This window comes from Pleurodeles waltl, chromosome 9 (assembly GCF_031143425.1).
Source record: "Pleurodeles waltl isolate 20211129_DDA chromosome 9, aPleWal1.hap1.20221129, whole genome shotgun sequence".
Taxonomy (NCBI): domain Eukaryota; kingdom Metazoa; phylum Chordata; class Amphibia; order Caudata; family Salamandridae; genus Pleurodeles; species Pleurodeles waltl.
In genome coordinates, this window is record NC_090448.1 from 310,270,447 (window position 1) to 310,286,200 (window position 15,754).

At 40.6% G+C, this 15,754-nt stretch overlaps 1 protein-coding gene across 1 annotated transcript in view; it reads right to left on the reverse strand.

The window, feature by feature from the left end:
* Positions 1-15,541, reverse strand: part of RAD54L2 (RAD54 like 2) — a 784,453-nt gene extending 768,912 nt beyond the window's left edge. Inside the window, exon 1 of the mRNA XM_069206800.1 lies at positions 15,418-15,541. The gene's annotated coding sequence lies outside the window, so the exon portion shown is untranslated. The remainder of the gene's footprint in view (positions 1-15,417) is intronic.
* Positions 15,542-15,754: the final 213 nt, after the last annotated feature.

Sequence of the window (15,754 nt, forward strand, 5' to 3'; positions counted from 1 at the left end):
CAACGAAAGGGTAAGATCTGCTTCCACAATATCCTTGGGAATCGGAGTGGTCATATTCGAGTTTGCCATTATCATCTGCTACCCTGGAAAGGTTAGAGGTCCAGGTGAGGCACTGTGAGCTGGCTAAGAATTGGTCTGACAATTCCCGATAGTGGGGCGGTCTCAGGATGACAGAGAGACTTCAGGGTGTGGAGACTAATATGCAGTCCTACTTTTTGTGGGAACCATAAAACATGATGAAAGCATTTTGAGGAAAAAGAAAGAGCTAAAGTGAACTTCCAACATCCGTTGACACCAAGCCCAAGTGGGTTAACAGTCATTTGGAGAAAATCTGGCACAGGAGGTTCAGCTAACAAGCAAACTTATGTCTAAAATACCTTGCAGGAAGTGGTGTTATGCAAACAACCGTCCATCATATGTTTCTCTACAGTTGTATTTTAAATTACTCTCTTGAAAGAGATTAGATTTTACAACGCATGGACTATTTCTTTCAGATGGCCCACCATCTTTGACCTTCACTACTCTTTGAATATTACTCCTCTCTTCCTCGTTGCAGATCTAGTATGAAGAATTCAAAATAAGTGCTGATGGGGCAACTCTGACTCAAGTTTCTGAAGACTAGAACGAAGACACTGACAGGTTTTCTACTTTTAGTGGCAGATAGATGTGATGGAGATGTTGCCAACACAGTGTGTGTTCTTTTGAATTACGGAAGTAAGGGAAACTTGTTAGCTTGTATAGCAAGCATGATTCAAGTCTGACTGATTTTCTTGAGAGAGCCACCATCAACACTAATGCTGGAGGTCAATCCCTTTCCAGGTCTTCTATGAACTCTTATATTCGTTGACAATATTAACATACATCAGCAACCTGGGCCATCCCCATTTTCTGTCTGCAATTATACACCCTGGTACAAAAGAAAATCTAAACTGAAGAGAAGATACAGGTCCTCATCAAGTGAGAATTCATGACAGATTTTACTTGACAACTGTTGTGCCCTCTAGGGATCTCTATTGTATTACAGACCCTGTGTAAACAGACTCACTCTCCATCATGGTGCCACAACTGAAATTGAAGGGGGAATTGATGGATGTTATAAAAGTATTTACTATGCAGAAAAGCCAACTGTCAAATTTTATGATGCATATTTGATTTGCTTTTCTCACAAATAGATTTTCTTATTATCTAGAATTATATTGCGGACTTGTAACTCTTAATCCTTGCTTACCCTCCTTCACAGATGTTGGTAACTGTGCAAGTGAGTGCAGAAGAAGAAGAAGTGTGTAATTTTAACAGTTTCCAACAAGGTTTCAAGAGTCTAGACCCTATTTAGGATCCATATGTCACGGTTTGTCCCCAAATAGTTCTCATCTGCTTTTACTGACACACAAAGTTGCAGAATGTCAAAATGTGAAAGGATGAGAGAAGGTTGGGTGGAAAGTGGGGTGGTGAATGATGTTTTATAAATATAGCTGCTCTTGTTTCGAATTATTATAATTTATAGTTCAATTGTTTTTACTGCAGTATTTGAAACAATGTTAACTAAAAACCCCAGAAAAGGCCCAACCACCTGCACACAAATTCTACAGGGCAAACATCTGAGGAGAAAGCCTATATCTTGCAGTTTCTGACACAACATTTAGATCAAAGTTTCTCAGTCTTTTGGGGCTCCAAGACCCTGCGCTAATCGGGCAGGAGAGACTAGAAATATTTATTTAAAAAAATACCTATTCAATTCTCAACCAATACAACAACGGTGGGGACTGGTTCATGCAAATCTGTAGAAATTCAAATCCCCCAAAGATCTGCCAAAGGACAGAAATTTGAGCAGAAAATTATTGACACGTTTTCATGTCTAAATGAAGTGGTCCTGCTGGCACTTATGACATGCCAAAAACTCTAAAGCAGCATCTGGGATGGGAAAAATATGTGCCACTCCAAGTCTTAGTCAGGGCCCCTTACCAGCAGATCCTTTTAGTGAGGTGAAGTCTTAATATGATTTAGGAAAATATGAACCATCTCTACATCCAAATCCATTACCCACCCCACCCAGCCTTAAGCTTAACTTAATACGCACGTTTTTCTTTTTTTTTTCCCATCTTAATATTTATCTTTAGTTGCATCACTGAGATGACATACCCATTCTTCTGTTTGCATCCAAACTCTGAGCCCACCTCATTTAAAGCTCCTTCAAGCTCAACAACAGTCTGGTCCAAAGACCACCTCTAATAAGTTTTTGACAAACCTCCTCTTAACTCTTTCATGATCTGTTCAACTTGAGACACTTTACCTCACTCTCCTGGGTCACCATTAGCAAATCTATGAATCTGGCTATAAACAAAGACTCAACTAGTGTTGGTCCCTTGACCCCCTCAATATATGTAGACTATGGACCAGCCTCTCTAGATTATTTATGTATGGATGATTTTGGAGAGCAAAAACATCTCTCCTTGGATGCTTTTATTTTTTTAATTTGTAGCAGTAGTGTCAAATGCTCCATCAGCCTTCACCTTCACATCAATTCTCGTCTTAAGGTCTTTATCATACGGCAGGAGCACCTTAGTGCAGCAGTCCATCGATGCAGCACACCAGATCTGTCCTGGCAGCCTTCTCCCAGTCCAGTTCTTGTTCCAAACTCCACACACCACCACAGAGTTCAAATTCCAGTACCTGTTTTATAGGACACTTCAGGCTTGAGTCACCTTCTCCGCTATCACCGAAGAGCCACTCCAAAAATTGGAGTTACCACAGACACTAATGGAAGCGGTCTTCGACTTCTCTTTAAACACTTTTCCCTCAGCCATCTGGTGGGCATGGGAGCTCACTGGACCCTTGAATATTTAGTCCCGAATGTGTCCCATTAACCCTGAAAGAGCACATATAAATCATTTTGGCACTCTGGCATCACTGTCCCACCCAAGAATGGAGCCATATTAAAGCTTTCAATAATGGCTACCACACTGGTGTCCAGCTGACACTTCCACCCAATTAAAGTTGAACCCTCAAGAGGCAACCAGGATATTTTGTTTCCTTATCCGCACAAGCGTTGGCTCTATGGTTCCAACAGAGAAAGAATCACTTGATCTTTAGAGATTAAACATGAACAGGCGAATTCTTCAGGCAATTGTAACTGCACACAAAGGTAATCTTCTGAGTACAGCGACTGATGTTGCAATATTCTTAAGCCTAAACAGTATGTGAATGAGAAAATCCAAGGTATTTTTAACATCAAATGGAAAAACTGTCTCTCTAACTGGAGCGGACGATGGACTAAACCGTCAGAAGCAAAAATGCATCACATAGTTTATTTGGATAACATACTGTGTGTAAACAGTTATATGTGTGAATGAATCTATCAAGATCACAGTACTAACCAAAGTGATGAATTATATAATAAAACAGTTCTTTTTGTGTATGTAAGGTTCTCTCAAGACCCTAGTTGTAATTTATGACCAACATATTTTTTGCTGCTTCCTAGTAAAAAGGTATTTCTCAAATCACAATTAGCTACAGTACTTTCATCAGAAATGTAAAAAAATTCCATTGTTTCAAACACCCAACGGTCACTTTATTAAAAGAAAAGCGGGGTGAAGATTAAGCCCTCCCTAATGGTCTGGGAGATCTGAAAAAATATGGCAAGACATCTAACAGATGTCAAATAGGTTGAGGTCTGAAATTAAAAAAACGGCAAAACCTAAATGGTGTATTATAATAATGTCCAAGTTGCTGGACCTCTTACATTTTTGGAAGTCTGAGGCAGATGTAAAGAATGAGCACAGAAACATCCACTACCAGATAAATTGACAGCAACCACAACAGACCTCTGCTCCATGTCCAAGCTCTGCGAATGGACTGCAAATCTTGCTTGATTCATTTACATCTTTTATACCCAATTTGGATTTGAAAGTCAATTTGGTGAGTCGTGTAGGGTATTACGATTGTAAGAGGCATCAGAAAAATAAAACAAAGCCTCTTCCGCTCAGGGACTATTCTGTGGGCACAGTTATGAACTACAGAAAAGTTATGATTAGCACTGGTTTTAACACATAAATGTACGTTTAACAAAACTTCCGAAATTCACTTAAAAACAATAAGTGCAACTATGGCTACAAATTCAAATTGAAAAAAAAAAAAAAATTCACAAGTTATGGTTAGGATCTTAATCCATAACTCAGATAACTACCGTCTCAACTTACCATGCACACCAAATGCAATGCTCATGACTTCACTCCTGTTTGACAGATGTAACTACAAATGCAAATAATCTTACAGATGTTATTACATACCACATAACCCCAGTAGTGGCCGGTAATTTTAGGAGGGAGGGAGGGGGTGGGCGGGACACACAGGCACACTCACTCTCATTCGTTCACACACACACACCCAAACCCACCCCTTCAGCTCTGGTTCGGAGGTCCCAGGAGGGTTGGGACTGCTGCTTTCCCTCACTGGCTAATTTAAGGTCAGCCAATGATGGAAGACAGCAGTCCCAACTTGTCACACAGGGATACTGCTGACCCCACCCCACCCCACTCTGTGACGAGGTGTCACTAATTGACATTTAGCCCTGGCGCGCTTCAGGGCTTAAAACAAGCAACCAGGTCCGAAGTAATCAGTGACATTCCCCCTTGTCATGAGAGGGAGGTCCTCAAGGCACCTTTGCTAGGGCTGAAGAGGTCACGCCCACAGGGCTGTGACTTCTTCAGCCCAGCAAAGTTCAGCTCTGGCAGCCAGGAGTCAGCGCAAATAGCGCATGTCTAGCTCCAGACTGCCTAATATGAAAATGAAGAGTGTCTGTCAAGCTGACCTGTGCTGAGCCTAACAGACAGTCTTTTTGAGGGGCAAAAGGTTGGGGGGGGGGGCTCCAAAGGGCAAGCTGCAGCTGCGGTATTCTCAACATATTGAAAAAGACAACTATGAATTTAGGATTATTTATTGGACTGAGTATGCATTTTATTTAATTACACTGTGCCAGGCTGTGCTCTTGATACCCTGAAGGCAGCCATTCCCTCTTTGTGTGGTCTTCTGTTTAGACCTTCAGGGTTTGAGGTTGGGATAGAAAATCACAATATAAAATTAAGTATTTTTTTCATTTTCACAAAAAAATGGGGAGCGGGGGGGGGGGGCAAATTTGCCCCCCGCCCCACCAGAGACTGGAGGTCAGAAAATGCTCTTACTACCGACTTATGCTTCGTTCATTGTGTTTTTTTTTAATCTTTCCAGGGACACAGACCGAGATCATAGGTCTTTAAACAGTGGCAGCAATTTTTTTTCCTCATTGCAGCTAACCAATCAGGGCAACTTTCGTTTTACAGATGCAACATGGATGGTGGAAGGAAAAAAAAAAAAAACTCACAAGTGCAGTTTTTTTTTCTTTCTTTTTTTAAACAAAAATACATTTTGGTTTGCGGGTCATCCACAAACTAATGATCCAGATATCACTATATTGAGAGGCAGCAAGACTCAAATGGAGGCATTTAAAACAGGGCATGTAAATGATACGTGAATAAAGTGAATCAAGAAACGAGCTTTGGCAAAGCCAACATGTTTGGCGTTAGCTGCTGACCTTTTGGCTTTGCCCAACATTACTTTGTGAATTTATTTTTGTATGTCAATGTACAAATTATATGAAAACAAGGATTATCTAAAGCAACAGTACATTTAAATATTATGTAAAACCACACATTGCACTAGTAGCCCGTGGTACCAAAGGTAACTGCATATGTCCACACTTTTTTAATAAAAACAACAAGTCTTGGCAAAGTAAAAACCATTGAGTATCACGGTTAAAAACACCATGTAAGGATTGCTAATGGGTCGGCAAACGCAAGCCCCGAAAAATCCTGAACTTTGCAGCTCATGGCATCATACACTGCAGGACTAATGCTGCCTGCCAATTTTCAACATTACATTATCAAAGCACAGTAAAAAGAGATGACAACCAAGAGCAAAACAATGAGTCATTCATGTTCACCTCATGGTGTGCGTCCATGTCAACCAGGCCTACATGGATGAGACTGTAATACGGACAGGGTGGCAATCTGGTCACTGAACCGATCTGCTGGAAAATTTAAATCATCGCTCATAATCAAATATTCTTGATGTTCATCAAGTTGATCACTCTAGGGAGAATGATCAGTAAAGAACTTCTCTATTCTCATTCCAGCCATAAATAGAAGAAAAAAAAAGTAACGGGATAAGAGTGCCCTAATGCCCACGATCCCATTGGCCTAATCTGCGTATGTGTTGAGCAAATGGAATAGGAGGCCATGAGTCAGTAATATCGTACCCCCATTTATTAGGACAATGTGCTGGAACTGTAATGTTACCAGTAGAAGAATCAGCCGAGTGTCAGATGAAAGTGAAGGCATTTCTTATAAAAACACAATGTCAGCCTCGTTCGAGTGAAGCTATGGCAGGAAGGTCTTTCTTTAAACTGGTGAACTGATCCCTTGTGCATTGATGGAAGCAATCAGTAGGGATCACAAAGGAGGAGGGTGTGATGGGTCGACCAACAGCCCCTCATCTGCTCAGTAACATCATGCTTCTGCCAACCATGGCTGGAATTAAGTAAGTCTAATTATACTGCTAGGTCACAAATGTGTGGTGCAATCCGACTTAATAGTTGTAATCAAGGACCATGAGCATCAAAACCTCAACACACTGGTACAGCAATAAAACATTAAACCACTTAACCAAACCAGCTTAAGCACTTTGGTCCTAACCCAAGTACACTGAAGTGGCAGCTTCTGAGTGTATTTCAAGGCACCTATCCACCCCCAATGGCCTTTTGAGGTGGAATTATAAGTTTTTGCCCTTAGTGACATTGCTTTGTGAGTTGAGATGAAAATAACCTGATGCAGCATAGCAGCCAACTGCTCTGGGGCTGCTGAAAGCCACATATCCACTCGACACCTCCACGACTATCAGGACTCCCATGGAATTAGAGAGCATGGGGCCCATCCTGGACTTTATCTCTCTACCACGTCTTTATTCCGGACAGCCCAGTACTACTCTCAACCTATCAGTTTGACTTCACTCAAACTGAAATTTCTCAGATCGGGCCCCTGCTCACTCCAACCCTTGTGGGGGGTTTGGTGGGGGCTACCACCTCTTCCTCAGACCCTGGCTAGTCTGAGGTGTGGGCCGCTCCTAACCTCTATGGCCTACTGTTGATTAGGTTCTGCTCCCCTCATTCTTCATGGGCATTTGCGTTGTTTCTCTCCTCTTGTTCCACTCAATCTCTTTTTTTGGTGCTAAGAGCTGCCCCAGTAACCAGATGTGCCTGCTATGGCAGGCTGGATCCTCGCCATCAGTCTTGACTTACCCTGCTTCCAACTCTCATTCCTCCAACCGAGACGCTCTTGGATGCAAAGACTTAACAACTGTGTTTGTTGGCTCCATCAGGATCTTAGCACTGAATATTACTCTGAACAGCAATCTCTTTGAACTACATCTACCACACTGTTAACCAGTTTTCTTTAGCATAGGCCTCATATTAGCCCTTCATAGATGGTATTAATTTTCTCTTGATTTCAGCACTACTTCTTTCAGTTTACGTTCACTTAAGTACTCCTTTGATTGATTTCTTCTCTTGATTTTATTGAGTGTGCGGATGCCCAGTGACTAAAGAGGAAAAACAGATTTTCCCAGGCACCAAGAATTACTATTTTTAGCTCTTATTTTCCCCTAGCCTATCAGTGACTTAACTCAGGCTCCTATCAATTCTCCTATTTTATCACTGCTTTGTTAAAAACCCAGTTTAAGTGGACACAGCACAGAGCACCAAGTACAGTACTTCTAAGGCAATCTGCCCCATAGTGTCATTACAGCATTTTACTGATTAACTACTTGGGGTAATAGAATTGCTTTCCAACTCTAGCAGCCATCTTCTACAATCACATGTAACATTTTGTACCATTTTTGAACTTCTACCTAATCACACATTTTAGCTCTCTGTGAATCTGCAACTACGATACGAAGTTATTTTTATTTTAGCAATCTAGTGATTAATAAAGTTAATTAAAATTGGTATGCATGTCTTGGTTAGCCCAAAAGGAGCAGAATTAACATTGGGAAATACTCATGTTCAAATTAGCTTAGGGAGACATTATTTGAAACGTTATTAAATCACTTCTGAATGGATGAGAACAATTAGTCTAAACAACTAAACTCGTCCAATCAAAGAATGCATTTGTAAAAGGTTATGATGGAAATTTTGCAAATACAAGCCAAAGTGGCAAACAGGCAAATCTGCATCCTAGTGATTAAAATATTTGGGATAGTGGTTCCTAAAAACGTCTGGTTTTCTAATAAAGTTTCAACATAACTAATAGGATTATCATGTGTGAATACATCAAGAATTGAAGTTCACTGACGTTTCTGGCTGAGGCTCTGGTTTGTACGCTACAACCTGGCAACAGTGTAGGGTAGGTTGCAGTATTTCTGTTTTAGAAATATTCATTCCGCATAACTGATGTGATCTGTATCATATCTAAATGCATCCAATCACTGATGTTCATTCAGGCAACAAGAGATCTGTGTCTTTGGAGTGAAAATGAGAAAAAGAAAGATTTGGGGGTCATCAGCAAAGCGAAAAAATTACTTGACAAAAGAACAAGGTGTAGACGGATATTAGGAGAGGACCCAGATTTGTACTTTCTGACATAGGGAAGCGGTTATAAAATGAGGATCAGTAAGATACTGAGAAGGAATGGTCAGGGAGAAAGGATGTAAACCAGTTTAATGCATTCCATTTCATTGTAAACCTTACTTTCCCTACTTAGTTTCATTTCTTTCTCCATATTCATGTTTCCATTTAATTGCCAATGTACATTATTCACTTCTTTCCCCTTCTGCCTTTTTCAAAATTGGTCTCCCCTCCCCATATTTTACTTCTTTTTCTTATCTCACCTTTTCTTATTCCCATTTCTTTTGCATATTTCTTTTTGCTCAATGTTATTTCCTCTTTACTCAATGTTATTGCCTCTTTGCCCTCTTACATTATTGACTATTTCTATGCATTTTAGTCTCATTCCACCATTCTACCTCTCCTAGCCTATAGTAACTAAAACAATGGTACTCTTCTGTTTACTTCTTAATTTTCCTTACAATTTTCTTTCCTCTGACCTTTTCCATCCCACCTTTCTAGATGTGTTTCCCATAAACCTTTGTTTTCCATATTCACATTGCTCTTTTTGTCTTCTTCCCCTGATATTTCCCCTCTCTTCCTTTTCACTGGTTGCTTCTGTTCTCTTCAATTCCCTTTGCATTTCCGTTTATTTCTTTTTGCCATTCTTTCTTAATAGCACAAAATACATATGTTGCGGTTTCACTCTCTTCCTTCTAAATTGCCTTACATTGTTCATTTCTTGCAGGCACTTCATTATTTCTCTTTCCTTCCCCATGTCCCTCACTCCCTTATTTTCATTTTGCTCTCTCCTCTGCTTACTCTTTTACCTTTGTTTTCCTTCTTTCTCTCACTTTATTTTCTTACTTCATTTCCCCCAGCTCCTTTGCTTTTCCACTCTTTGTTTCTTTCGTTGTTGCTATTTCTCTTCATTGCTTTGCTTGTCTTTCTTCCCTTATGTTTTCTTCTTCCAGTTTAATTTCACTATTGACATGTTCCAGGTTCGTTTCTTCTAATCGCTTTTTTCCACTGTCATCTCAGTTTGCTTTCCCACCTCTCCTTCTCAATGTTTTTCTTCAAGCATTATCTTTCGTAATGCTGCTTAGATTCGATTATTGCCCCTTTTTTCCTTTAATAACTACATGTATTTTCAAATTATTACATTGATATGACTTATTTTATGTCCTTCATGCTTCTTCCTGAACATGTTAATATGTCTTCTTTGTCTCAACCTACCTCAATTGCTTTTTACCTTTCTTTGCTCCATTTTGGTCTTCATTGTAGTTCTCACTCTAGTGCTCATCCTGTAGATCTCTCAACAACCTAGACAGATCTTATTACTCATACATTCTCAGCCAAGCTAGCATGATGACCAGTAATCAATATTAATGTGGGCTATATCAGGTGCCTTCAACCCTGCGGATCTGTTTTGCTTTTTACTAATGACTGAGCTGACAAAAATCTCTGGAATGCACTTCTTAATCCAAAGAAGACATTTATTACTTCACTATGCGAAGTTCCTAAAAGGAGATTAGCATGTTGAAAGCACATGCTTAAAAATAGTTACAGCAATGAAAAGAAAACATACCAAAGTGATTCTCCTCTGCAATATACACAACAAATATATTTATCTATATTATAATGCAAAGCAAATAATTAATAAAAAATGCACCACCAAAGGGCCTCTCAGGTGCTTCATCTTTCTCATGCCAGCAAGCCGATGACCCCGTTGGACTGAGAGAAAGAGAGGTCTCCCCCCTCACAGGAACTCTATATCAGTCACTCGACGTGTAAATCTGGATGGAGACCACTCCAACCCTCATTGTCGCACTGGGTCTTTTTATAAAGGAGCTTTCTGGAAAAAACCCTCATTTAGCGATTCGACCATGCTGGCTAGTTTAAGTATGCTTTGAAAATAACACGTTGGGGTTTGGCCACAATCCCAACATGTCAAGTCAAAACAAGGCCGTTCCCTGCCATCTGAGTACATCCTTATCAACCAAAGCCCTTGGTGAGAAAAAGCACGAAAACAAGACAGAATGCAGTTTATAATGTGCAAAATTACGGGCAGCCTTTAACATGGCAGTGTCTAATGCTACGATAAAGTCAATAGGCAGAATGAATCTAAGGCCAAACAGAATACAAAATGTAGTCTGTAACTGGTGAACACTGGACAGCTAATCCAGGTGAAAAGTGGTGTAACACAGCAAGCCAGGCATTAGTGGCAGGTAGTTTTGTAGTCCCCACAACAGAGGCAGCCGCACCCTAGCTGATGTCAGTATGATGTGTGCTCTTCATTGTCTTACTTGGTGGAAAACCCTTAAAGAAAAGACCCAAAACACAAAAGTCGGTCTTTGGCATACAGCCGCCCAAAATGCAAGACATGTAGGTGAATGCTGACAATTAATGATGGGGGATTTTATAACACACCCTTATAACTCCAGTCCACACACCATATGAAAGCAGTGTATAGCCAAGCCACCTCAGAACTTTAGAATGTATTTCAATTTGTTCAAGAGCAGAGGTTGACAAATTAGGTCCAGGAGGTTGAATCCAAAATACCTTTTTAGGATAGCCATTCATCATGTAAATGAGCGCGAGTTAACTTCACTTAATGTAAATGCATCTTAGGTGAATATCCTGAAACCACATTCATATAATTCTGGGCTGCCTGCCCCACCTCGCTTTGGAGCATGAGACCGAAGCCAGGCAGTAAATCAACTTTCTACACTGTGACGGACGACGCAGGGCTGACTGCTCTAAAGCCCTTCCTTTCCATTGTGGTCTATGGCAGTATCCACCATAGGTCAGTGACACTTTTAGCATCATGATTTTGGGCGCCGGAGTCTAATCCCTGTCTGAGGGCAGCCATCCGTCATTCATAGGCATAGATCCCACCCTTTCCCATTTGTCAGGCAGTAGGAGTGGATGCAAGCATGTGTGATTTAGTGCCATGTCTTCAGTTAAGTGTTATAATGCTAATCTTGTGTTATTTGTATTGTACTGACAGTGTTCATGTATAAACACACAACGTTCATGTTGTTCTTATTCCTATGCACTCATCCTTCTCTACATTCAGCCACTTTGCTGACTTCCAAAAGTCAACTAATATTTTGCATTTTAGCAACAACTGAGTCATCAAATAGAGGGTGTGATGCACAGCCATGGTGTTGCTTGTGGCTGCATGTCCTTCCTGAGACCTTTTCTTTTCCATCAGAGACAACTGTAGTTTCATTGACATCAGTCATGCCCCAAAGGCTAGGTGACAATACTCTTGAGGCCCAGGTATGTGCACGCGACCACAGTGCTGTCCACACTGTGTGTTAACCTGCTTCAGGGCAGTGGTTGATGTGAGCTGGTGATATATGACCCTGTACTTAGAACTCCTCGATTCTATACTAAAGCAAAAACTTAGGACTGCATTATTTTCAGAAAACAAAGAATGCTAAATTTACAAGAACTTGTGGAAAATCTTTGTTTACAATAATAAGTGACAAAATAAAACTACATTAAACGAGATCATCTTGATACCTGGTTATTAAAACATGATCAACTGGTATCCAACTTTTATATATAGCGGAAGATCAAAAACCAGAAAAAATTGCAGTAGCGCATTGTTAAATCTGGAGTATCTTTTAAGATTAAGAAATATTTTACCAAGAAAATATGGTTTCAAGATAAACTACATTGTGTTTTGCGATTCTCATGTTTAACCGAACCCCTATTTTCAGTACTGAGTATTAACAAGACATTCAACCAGATGTGAGAGCTGAATTCTTCTTAACATAATGCACCCTGAAAAGCAGACTAAAACATGAGCTGATGATTGAAACAGATTATTTCAGCTGAGTAGTAGATCACTTGAACCGGACATTAGATAAATCCATAATATTCATAGTTCTTGGTGCTGCAAGCATCACGTTTTATCAGGAAATGCCCCATTAATTTACTTTAACTCTTGCATTGCCACATGTTAACTTAGGCAATCTATCACAAGCCTGATGTTTCACTTAGTCTGTGCCACATTATTTAAAGTCCATGGTGGCAGGTCTGGCACACAGATCTGTTGTCACTGACGTTATTCCAGAAGATAGATAGCTAAACTAGGGGTCCGGCTTCACGAAGAATATGTGCATTTAGGGGAGAGGGAAAAGAGGGTGCTAAAGAGGAACAAGAGCAGGTTGAAAATGTGCAGATGGAGGAGATGTGAAGAGAAAAGGACATACATATCTAACAAAGCATACATAACTGAAGGCCATCCTCCTTCCATGGTCCTCAATAATATTTAATTCACAGTCTCACAATTTCAGAATTTAAACATTTCCAATGTTAATTATTGTGTTACTCATTTATCTTAAACATCTTACAACCATTGACAAAGTCAACAGTACTGACAGGTTTTAGGTGTATGTCAGTTGTTGTGTTACATTTCTGAATGCAGTAGCATCTCAGAGAGAAACCAAAATACAGGCAGGGTGGCACGCTATGGGAATCACAGAAATGTATTTTACATGTTCCCTTTTAGAGAGCACACACTTTTTTCATCCCACTTAAAGATCTGTCTGCACATATTTCTGTATCATTGATTGCAGCCAGCAGCTGTATGTGCTTCCTGATGCCTGGTTAGAGCATTTTCTTCCAAGGTTGATGACGCATGCAGTGCAAACACTAGGCAAACACACACTTTAAAGGGCCTGAAGCTCTTGCACTATACAATTTGCACATTAAAGCAGCTGTTGAACACATTAATGCAGTAAGATATGGGGCAATTATTAATGTGCTTAATACTTCAAGACTATACGCTCCCACTGCTTTATAAACCTTGCTTTCTCACAAAATTCATTTACTTTCAAATGCACCATTTGTCACTATTTTTCTATTTTTTCTTGGGAGCTCACCATGGACCCTACGCTTGTTCATTAAGCTTGCTCGCTAAATCAAAGTCATAGCCAAATTTTACATCCCACCACTTTCAAATGTCACCAGTCACCACTGTTGTCTTTCACTTCTTAAATCCTGGAACCTCCAGAACGACACTGCCTTTACTAAGGCAGATGCATTTCCTACCCAAGATGGTTATTTGGTTACTTTTCGAGCAGGGTATTTTGGTGGTTTGCTAAACAGAACGTTGTGCGTAACAGAGATTATTTTAAAGATGTTCTGTGCAACTGTGGGGAGCCATACAGAGAAATCAGAATGCGGCTAATGTAACTAGTTACGTAACTGGACAGAATCTCGTGGGCAGCATTTGGTTTGTCTGAGTAGATGAGTTGTGGAAGATCCATGCCTGTGGAATGTGAAGCATGAGTGGTAACGATTAAAAACAAAGTTGGAAGGCCCAAGTTAACTATTTTAGCAATAAAGGTGCCAGTGTGTGGCAAAGAAGTCTTTAAGGATATCAGGACTTTAGTGATCTCCAACTCTTAGAAAGCGCATACTCATTGAATGCTATGCTCTTTGAAGATGCTGTGGGAGAAGTCAGTTGCAGAGTATTTTGTTTACTAAGAAATAAAAACTTTATATATGTGTGTGTATATATATATATATATATATATATATATATATATATATATATGATTCACTTTTCTGCCGCATGGATCCGGACCTAGAAAAGAGCTGCCATTGCTCTGAATCCAACGGCTTTACAAGTTCACGGGTTTATGACGAAACTTCTCTAGTCAGTCAGCGGTTGTAAATTGATTCAATGTCTCTGGAGCTCCAGAGGAGGGGTGGGTCAATTGCTTGTGGCCATTACAGACTTTCATCTTCGAAGTATGAAAGATGTGTTCATTTATAAACAGCCTCCACTTCATAGTACCCAAAAGTGCTAGCTTAGGGAAGAAGTTTCTGACCATTTGCACTTGCCAGGGCGCCCCCTAAGATCCACTAATAGGGTTTTGTTGTGCCACTGTCAAATTTAAAACGAGGGTATAACAAAAGGTTCTCTGTGTCACCCCCAAACTTGGGAATTCCATTCCCTTGGACAGCCTACAAGTGCTAGTCTTACGTTCCTTCGACATGGCAGCCCTCATTATCGTATAGTATTCGCAGTACTGCGTTTTGGTCCTCTTCCTTACTCTCTCTCACTTCTGCCTGTAAACTAGTCTGTGGTGTTAGCGCATCAAATGAATAAATACACCACTCACTCTCAAAACTACCCGCTATTGACAGCGTTATATTCGGCATACAGTGGTAACAAGGCAATGCTGGAACACTGTATATAGGGGTAACAAAAAGTATATTAAGCAGGTTACTTATTACTCATTAAATCTTTCTCGAATGTACGTCAATTGATAACATCCCTCTATCAATGTGTTCCTTCTCTCTCACTTCTTTTGAAAGCAGAGCTGTCCAGTAATACCAACACTCCTCCGCCTTCCGTTCTGTTTTTCTCCTTCTTTATCGGGTCTTCCTCTTATTTCTTGATCTTCCCTCCTCCCATCCGCTGTCAAAAATGTACCTTACCTATACTTTATCAGTCTGTCCAGTTCCATTATCCACTCGCATTGCATCCTTCAACACGTTCATCATTGCATCGCTACTTTCTATAATGTGAGTAAGTTTGCTATACAAAAATCATCATCAAGTAAATATTTTCTCCTGACATCCTCTCAACCCTCTTCCCAATCGATGCCTTTATATTTTCTCCATGGTCACACTTTCTCCTTCCCTCCTCTCTCCATCACTCCGTGTTTACCCGCTCCCCCTCCTTTCTCCGTCCGTTGCACTTCTAGTGCCCCATATCTCTCTTTCTTCCTCCTTTCAGGCTGCACCAGGGCGCTCCTTACCTCTCTGTGCCAGCCGCTCGAAGGCCTGTGTATCACTCTCCTGCCCCGGCTTGTTTCTCTAGGCTGCTCCTGCTCTAGTGCCTCTGCTCTCGCTCTGCGCCCGGAATTCTGCCCCGGAAGCTCCTCTGCAGTGCGCGCAACCAGTCCGACAGGAAACAGCAGCACAGTCGTTTAGGTTCCGGTCTTGAACAAAGGTTCCGCCCCGTGATAGAGTGACCTTACTATGGCGCCCCTCAATTCTAACACGGAAAACCTCGACTCATTTGTGCTCAATGATATTAATTTTACACTGACGAGGTTCACCACAAGGGCACAATTGGCATAAAAAGCAGCAGCT